General features: G+C 42.2%; 1 long non-coding RNA gene across 1 annotated transcript; it reads right to left on the bottom strand.

Moving 5' to 3' along the window:
* Positions 1 to 6,035: 6,035 nt before the first annotated feature.
* LOC138954916 (uncharacterized) lies at positions 6,036 to 9,196 on the bottom strand. Its single transcript, XR_011452017.1, has 2 exons — positions 9,061 to 9,196; positions 6,036 to 8,520 (listed from the first exon to the last, which is right to left on the bottom strand). It is a non-coding gene; the product is annotated as an uncharacterized lncRNA (long non-coding RNA).
* Positions 9,197 to 9,405: the final 209 nt, after the last annotated feature.

The raw sequence follows: 9,405 nt of genomic DNA, 5'->3' as shown, positions 1-9,405 counted from the left end.
AATTTCGCCTTACGCGACTTGTTTTTACTTCTCACAGTAAGCATGTTTTTTTCCCCCCCAAGGCTTTTCTTTGAGTTCGAGAATACAGAAAAACTTGACTAAATGTAAAAAGGCCCAGGTTATTTTACAGGGCCGAAGCCCGGAAAAGAACTTGACTCATTTCAGTATAAAACCGGTGTAGGGGGCATAAAAGACTTCCAGGAAAAAAACACTGGGAGTGTATTTTTCCTAGGAACAGGCGCCAGGAAAATAACACTGCCACTACGGCGGCAAATAAGACTGCCAGGAAAATAACACTGCCACTACGGCGGCAAATAAGACTGCCAGGAAAATAACACTGCCACTACGGCGGCAAATAAGACTGCCAGGAAAATAACACTGCCACTACGGCGGCAAATAAGACTGCCAGGAAAATAACACTGCCACTACGGCGGCAAATAAGACTGCCAGGAAAATAACACTGCCACTACGGCGGCAAATAAGACTGCCAGGAAAATAACACTGCCACTACGGCGGCAAATAAGACTGCCAGGAAAATAACACTGCCACTACGGCGGCAAATAAGACTGCCAGGAAAATAACACTGCCACTACGGCGGCAAATAAGACTGCCAGGAAAATAACACTGCCACTACGGCGGCAAATAAGACTGCCAGGAAAAAAACACTGCCACTACGGCGGCAAATAAGACTGCCAGGAAAAAAACACTGCCACTACGGCGGCAAATAAGACTGCCAGGAAAATAACACTGCCACTACGGCGGCAAATAAGACTGCCAGGAAAAAAACACTGTTCATTTTGTTCAGAGTGCACGAAGGCAGTGAGCCGAACTCAGTGCCCGTGTTGTTCCCCGGACTTGAAAAAAGAGTTGTTTCGGACTGTTGCAACTTGGTTCATTTCTGCACGATGGGTCGTCCAAAGGATAGCTCTGCCGAAGTGTCCAAAGAGAGGTTGGCTGACATATCTAAATTCCTGTCTGACGGCATATTTCCCGAAGGATGCAAAGACCGAGGAGTACGAGCAAATTGGAGACAACGAAAGTGGGTGCTCCGCGTCAAACAGAAACAATTATTGGTGACAGGAATTGTTTTTTCAGAGCGTTAAGCCTGGAGGTCGCAGGGTCTCAAGATTTTCATGAAAAGATCCGACGCGCAGTTGTAGAAACTATCAAACACAACGAAGACGTTCTGGGCCGTTATATTGGTATGGACACAGAAGAATACCTCAGATCGACAAAGATGGCAGCAAATGGTATTTGGGCTACAAAAACAGAGATCATGGCAGCTGCCATGTACCTGAACACCACGATCAGCGTGTATACTCAAAGTGGAGATGAGAGAAGGTGGCTCGATCACAACCCCCATGGCAGAGCTGAAACCCAAGAGAAAATGTATTTGGTGAACCTCTGTGCGCACTTCGAAAGGGTTGTTTCATGCGAGTGTTAAACGTGTTCTTAAAGAATTTTAATCATTTTTAAACTAAAGCAGTCTTTTTTCCCTGGGGTAGTGTAAATTTCCTGGGCGTAGTCATTTTTACCTGGGTGAAGGAGTGTAATCTTCCTAGGAAAATAACACTCCCAGTGATAGTTTACTGGGGAAAAAACACTGTTGTATAGTGGTTTTTTCCTGCAGTGTTATTTTCCGACTACACCGGCATTGCCAAAAATATAATTAAGGTACGGAGTTTCCTTAATTATATATCTAAGCTCCGCAATATTCCGAAGAAATCGACTGTTGTGCAGAGAAAATAAAACAACAACATTTGCGCCCGAGAACCCCCAACCTCCCCCCCCCCCCCCTCAAACTGAAAAAAAGAAGAAAAGAAACACCGACAGAGGGACCATCTTTCTTTTCGTGCTGTGAAATAGTGCACACACACACACACACACATACTTTGACACACACAAACACACTTTGAGACACACACTGACTGACTCGACACACACACCGTGGTGTACACATACACTGACACACAAGCGTGCTCGCACGCACACAGACACACACACTCTGACTGACACTGACACACACACACACACCGTGAAACACAAACACACACTGACATAGACAAACACCACCACCTTTGTCTCGGAGTCAGTCCCAGTCTATGTTGGAACATATAGGAAAAACCACCACCAACCCCCCCCCCCCCCCTCCCCAGGTCCGGCCCTGCTCTACTTGGTCACATACCAAACCCGGAAAGGACTGTGTGTTTAACATGCAAATGTTTGATCGACACATTTTTTTTTTTAACTCAAACCAACTACGCGGAATCTTCAAGATTTTTTTTGCCCAAACATTTTACGTTTTTTCCCCTCCATAATTATGTGAACAATGCAGCATTTCATTGCTATAGTTTTAAGAACAAGTACCGTAAACTACCTTGTATTTATTACGCCCACTATCGAGTAAATGCCCACCCCCTACTTTTGGTCAAATTCTGCGGACAGCTAGGGTACAGTACTCCTAGTAAACGCCCATCCCCCATTTTCGATCATTAAAAGGGAAATTAAAAAAAGATTCAGTCTGCTGGGTTTAAAAAGAAATGTTTATAGGCTACATTTCCCCCCTCGTTGGTTGACAAACTGAAACAAATAATCATTCTGTTTCAGAGACAAACGTGACATCAGTTTTACACTTGATTGTGATACATGTACATGTATGGATTTGTTAAATTCGCTTTGTTCACCGCAGACCCGGATTAATCTTTTCCAGTTAGCATTATCTGTTGAAGTTATTAACTTGTAAGTTAACAGACAATAAAGCAACGAGATTTCTTTCGTGGATTGCTTGCAGAATTCCGCGCGTGCGTGCGTGTGTGTGTGCGTGTGTGCGAGAGAGAGAGAGTGAAAGAGGAAAGTTTTGTGCTATAACGCATCCTTTGAACACTTCCATGCCAAGAGAAATAGTTTACGGTACACGAGTTTTTAACCTCAAACTTACTGAGAGAATCAGGTCATTATTTAAAAACACCTTTTAAATGGACAGCCTTGAAACACACACAACCACACACAGAGAGAGAGAGAGAGAGAGAGAGAGAGAGAGAGAGAGAGAGAGAGAGAGAGAGAGAGGGGGAGACTGTGTGAGAGAGAGAGAGAGAGGCGGAGGGAAGGAGAAAGAGAGAGAGAGAGGGAGAAAGAAAAAGTGTGTATGTGAGAGAGAGAGAGTTGCTTTCGTTAGTACCATTAGGAAGAAGTGGGGGTAGTATTATTTTTGGTTTGCCTCCATCGCACGTTCCCACCAAAAGTCAAAACGAAGACAGATGAAGCAAAAGAATGGATGTTTGTTATTTTTACTATCACAATCATTTATTCACCAATTACAACACATTTGTGTCCCTGATACAACAAAGGGAGAAAACATGTAAATAAACAACAACACCTAAACATTGTTTATACAACAGAAAATTCTCTACCTTTATGATCTCTCTCTGTCAAACACAGAAATGGTCAGGGGCGGAGCAGTTAAGCCAGAGGGGGGGGGGGGGGGGGGTTACAACCTGGGGTCCAGGGGTAGACCCCTTGTAGGGTACATGGGCGAGGCCCCGTTGGGGGGTGTGGGGGGCTTCGCCCCCCAGAAGCTGAAGAGTTTTAGCTATTTTATGAACAGTTTATGGCTTATCCTTGATTTTAAACATGATCAACTGGTGTCAGCAGCCACTCATTATTTCTTTTAAAGTTAGTATTAATTTTTTTTTTGACAGCCGGGGGGGGGGGGGGGGTGTGTGGGGGTGTCCGGAACACCTGTAAACCCCCCCCCCCCAATCCGCCCCTGATGGTCATGTTGTATTCTTTCACATCCATTTATTCAAAAATACATTGTAAAACAAATACATGTATGTGTGTTTAACACAAAGAAACAGCTTTTAAAATAAATATTATCAGCAGCACTTCTCTAGCTTTCTATATATCTTTCTCTCTAATCAAACTCAAATGTCAATCGCTCTCTCCCTCTGTCAACTGAGAAAGGAAATAAACCTGCATCGGTCCCCGATATGTTCTATCGATTGAAGGGGCGTTAATGAACAATAACCAACCAACCAACCTCTCCCAAACTGAAAATTTCTTTCTCTCTCAGAAACTCAAATGGCAATCTCTCTCTCTCTCTCTTTCAAACCCAAATGACCATCTCTTTCTCAGAAACTCAAATGACAATCTCTCTCTCTCTGACTGTCTCTCTCTCTTAGTCAAACTCAAATGACAATTAATGTCCATCTCTGTCGCTCTCTCAGTCAAACTCAAATGACATTCTCTCTCTCTCTCTCTCTCTCTCTCTCTCTCTCTCTCTCTCTCTCTCTCTCTGTCTCTCTCAGTCTCTCTCTCTCTCTCAAAGAATAATCATAAGCAAGCAACATTTTTTTTTAAATAGCCTATTTTTTGCATCATTTTAAAGACTGTCAAGCCACAATTATGTATGGCACAATGACATTTTTTTTTCTTTACTGCAAAATCACCACTGTAACTACAGCGTACAAAAGTCTGAATCATGCACACACAATACATTTACTACAACTGAATTTCAGAAAGGGAAATAAACATTTTGAAAACGCAGATAAAATAAAAATCGTTTTAGCACAGACATAAAATAAATTATGCATAAAGTTTGTTTAAAATAGGTAAAATAACAACAATAACAAAACTTGACAGTGTACAGAGAAAGAGATCAAGGTAATTAAATCCAGCCACGTTGCATCATAAACATCAAATGATGGGAAATATCACACACACAATCTCACTCAGGGATCACACACCATATTGATTACATTCAATATATATGCTGTCACTTCTTAATCTGCTTGATCCTGTTCAGGAAAATGCTGCACATTCGATATTCAAATATGTGACCCTCCACCACGAAATGAGTCGCATGTCACCTCGCGCGGTTCTGCGCTAGGCTCAATATAAGTCCGGGGAGTGTCTGGTAACAGTGTGAGGGTCACCTTAGTCACAGGCTTATAACTCAAACAGTTTTCGCTCTTTTCTAAAACGGTTTTCACCACTGGATAGAGCATAAAAAACTCTTTAGGAAAATGTAAAAATATGAAAATCATGCAAAGGTGACATGCGACTCATTTCGTGGTGGAGGGTCACATATGGTTTTGTTTTTTTAGCACAAACAGCATAGAACATGTCAGATTGTGCAGTAAATCAAGTCAACCAAAAACCGCACAATAAATTGCACACTCACACAAAGTTAAATTTAATCAGAATAAATAAGAGAAGAACTTTTAATGTGCCTTTTTTCCCTGAGAAAGTGGAACAAATTAAATAATTACATCAAAATATAATTTTGAAGAAGCTACAAGTTACAATATTGCATGCAAGTTTAGTGTCACTCAATCCTGTTTGATTCTTGCCTTGCTAGCACACAATTATCATGTACACTGGGACCCCCTAGGGCCCTGTAAGGTTTGTTTTTTTTTTGCTTAACGCCCAGCCGACCACGAAGGGCCATATCAGGGCGGTGCTGCTTTGACATATAACGTGCGCCACACACAAGACAGAAGTCGCAGCACAGGCTTCCTGTCTCACCCAGTCACATTATTCTGACACCGGACCAACCAGTCCTAGCACTAACCCCATAATGCCAGACGCCAGGCGGAGCAGCCACTAGATTTCCAATTTTAAAGTCTTAGGTATGACCCGGCCGGGGTTCGAACCCACGACCTCCCGATCACGGGGCGGACGCCTTACCACTAGGCCAACCGTGCCGGTCCGGCCCTGTAAGGACCAACACCAATTTAAAACTCCATCCCGTTTAAAGACCCTGTTCTCTCATACTTTTTATTTACAACCTCTATAACCACAGTTAGGACCCTCTCCTTCTATATATATATATACGACTAGTGTCTGTCTGTCTGTCTGTTCGCGATGCACAGCCAAAGTTCTCGGTGGATCTTTTTCAAATTTGGACACCGTATTCAGCTACACCCCGGACACAACCTCATCGATGAGATATTTCAACACGTGCTCTCAGCGCGCAGCGCCAGGCTGTGCGCGCTGAACCGATTTTTTTTGTTTTTGTCGGGATCCACTAGCAGTAACTCTTCCTTATCTTCTCCAGTGTTTTCAGCCGCGATTATCTCCCTTCCTCCGTGTGGCGTCAATCCATATTCCTGTTACTACCTTACTATTTTTAGAAGGTCACTGCACGTTACTATTTTTAGAAGGTCTCCAGTGTTTTGCGCGTTTATCTCCTTTCCTTCGTGCGGTGCGTCGGCAAAGCCGAGTCCCAGGCGCAGCCTGGTATTCGGCTCTACTTCTTCCCGGCGAAGCCGGTACCCGGCGAAGCGGGTAATCATCTAGTTTTAAATATGCAGTGCAGGTTACTGGAAGTGTCAAGCACAGCAACTTTAAAACGACCTGATTTTCTCTTACAAGGGGTGTTCCACTGTATACACTTGGTAACTCGCTAACTGGCTAGCTGAAAGTTTCTTGCCTGTAAGAAAAGGGCGTCTGGACAATGAAATAAGAAAATCTGAACCTTAAACAAAAAATGCCTAAAAGGCAGGCATACACCTTAAATCCCACTCGTACAAAAACAAAGCAAATGTACAATGCGCAGGAGCTGAAAAAAACAAGATCCTAACAAACCAATGTTATTCCTAATGCATACATACTTCTTTACTTTCACACTAGCTGTTCACAACTCAAGCCATTATACAAGTACATGTACATGTACTTTAGTGGATGTCTTTGAAGGCTGTCCTTAAAGGTCCTTGTCTACATTTTTATACCGAAATCGCCATTTGACCATTAAAATGCAGAGTCTATTATCTACAAATATCAACAATACACCCCCTTTCGATCAGGAAAGACGAAGCCAGTGTAGCCGTTTGAAAATTCATTGTAGTATTCCAGCGTAGTACTCATAGTAGGATATCCTTATTTGGAAAATGCCAAGCACAAAACTCCTCTCAAATCCCGTGCATTTCGTGCGTTTAAAAAAAAGCGTGGACAGCGCTCCAGTGTCAAACTGTTGCTGCACTTGTTTGGGCGTGGCTATAAGCATAGTGACATGAATTTGATTGGTCAGTATTTTTAGGCAAAGCACATGTTCTCAGCAAACAGAAAACAAAATATTGGAAGCGTGAGTCACGCTACCCAAAAATAAAATCTTTTTTTACATATTTTTTTTTCTACAACTTTTTTCCCCATGGTTCATTCATCCTCTGACATAACTTTTTAGCGAAATCTAACCATAAGATTATTGAAAAAAAGCAAAAATGTAGACGACCACCTTTAATTGAGCCTGAAATCGACATCACAAAGACTGTGCAAAGCTTTTTTTTTTTAAATTCAGTGCCAAACCATTTTTTTGCTAGCTTTACGAAGTAATCTTTGAGAAGTAAACTTCGCCCAACACTTGTAATTGCACACATTCTCTTTTCATTGTCTCAGTATATCAGTTCCTTCAGAAACTGTTACAGTTTGTATCATTTCGCTAATCTTCTCTTAACAACACCAGTAACGCAGTTCTCTCATATATATTTAGTCCACAACCTGTCGCGATGAAGGTATAGATCTCTTAAATTTTTAAAAAACTGATCAGTAGAACGCTGAACACTTCACTTCTCTGCTTGTTTTTTTGTTTAGCTTGCTGTCTCTCTCAAAGGGTTCATGTTTAAAGTTTATGTCACACTCAATCGTCTCTTCCCATGAGAAACAATCACATGACCAACAGCACATACCATGGTACCTGCGATGAAAGGACACCCCACAAGTGTCCCTACATTGCAGTAGGCATGTCCTGACAGGTGTAGTTAAGTCAAGGTACGTATAGGCTAAGTGATTATTATTATTATAATATGAAGTCTTATATCGCGCGCGTATCTCCAGACTCGGACTCAAGGCGCAGGGATCTATTTATGCCGTGTGAGATGGAATTTTTTACACAATACATCACGCATTCACATCGACCAGCAGATCGCAGCCATTTCGGCGCATATCCTACTTTTCACGGCCTATTATTCCAAGTCACACGGGTATTTTGGTGGACATTTTTTTTATCTATGCCTATACAATTTTGCCAGGAAAGACCCTTTTGTCAATCGTGGGATCTTTAACGTGCACACCCCAAGTGATAACAGGTGTCCTTTCCTGGGACATGACCTGTCATCACAGGGGCCTCACCTGGCAGGTACAGTGATACCTGCGTCAAAAGGACAACATGTGGACCAGTTAAATGTCAAGGCTACATTGCAGGTGGCCTGTCATGACAGGTATAGTTTGTTCAAGTGAATAGGAACAAGGACTTTATATGGTGTCCTTTCATGGGAGGTACGTATCCACTCATCACAGGGGCCCCACATTGCAGGTACCACTGTACTGAACTTTTCAATGCAATCGCTGACTTGGCCAAAACAGATGATCCTTTGCATTAATGTAAGAGAGATCAATCTCGTCGAACATTTCGCTTTGGTCTGGGTCGTCGAGGCGGGGCATTTTTGTCCTCGTCATTGTATCCCATGATTGCCTGGACAAACTTGAACCTGATCAGGAAGAATTTGTACAGCAAGATCCAACCTGCAGTAGAAAAACAAAAACAAAATCAAGAACAATTCCTTACTTTATTTATGGCTGCAAGTGCAAAAATGACTTGAGTTTGAAAAGGAACGCCTATAATAGAATAAGTATAATTAAACATGACAGCTATTAGTATATTAAAGTTTAAACTCAGGAAACTGATGATTTTTAAATTTGTTTGGGGTCAAATGGTTTACCCACATGCAATAAGCACAAACATCTCATTTGGAGGCAATGCCAGTCTAACAGGAGTGAGTTAAATTAAGGCTAAATAAATAGCCCAATAAAAACAAAAACAAAACAAAAAAACAACTGCTATTTAAACGAAATGCAGGAGCATACCAGGAGACACAGACCTTACCACAGACAGACAGATTGACAGACAGACACAGACAGACACAGACAGACACACACACACACACACACCCTTTTTCTGCACTTTACGATTGCGAACTTTGACAGCACTTCAGAAGATTCTGTATCGTACTGTTTTTCCTCTGACCTTTCTCACTAACTATGATATCCAGACCAAATCCTTACCGATGCCAATTAGAACGAAGACAGCAACAAGAGAAGTTATCAGCAAGTAAGTAGATTCTTCCATATTGTCCGGTCTGTTTTAATGCTGCTTGTCTTTGTTTCGACTGCGCTACTTTCGTGGAGGTTCTTCCCACACTGAAAGCGATAGTGAGTGACGTCCCTTGCTTTGCTATGCAAATCCCCGTCTTGAAGACCTACTATGGAACTCAGATTGTGTACAATACACCTCTCTGCGCGTTTTCCCTTATCTGTTATTATGTTATCCCAACTGATTTCCCCTTATATATATCCTCAGTTGCTCGCCCCCTAGCTCCTCTGCCTAATCATGATATCGGATGCCATGAC

This window comes from Littorina saxatilis, unplaced genomic scaffold, assembly GCF_037325665.1.
Source record: "Littorina saxatilis isolate snail1 unplaced genomic scaffold, US_GU_Lsax_2.0 scaffold_545, whole genome shotgun sequence".
NCBI classification, from domain to species: Eukaryota; Metazoa; Mollusca; class Gastropoda; order Littorinimorpha; family Littorinidae; genus Littorina; species Littorina saxatilis.
Note: the sequence above shows the minus strand (reverse complement) of the source record. Positions and strands in the feature narration are given on the sequence as shown.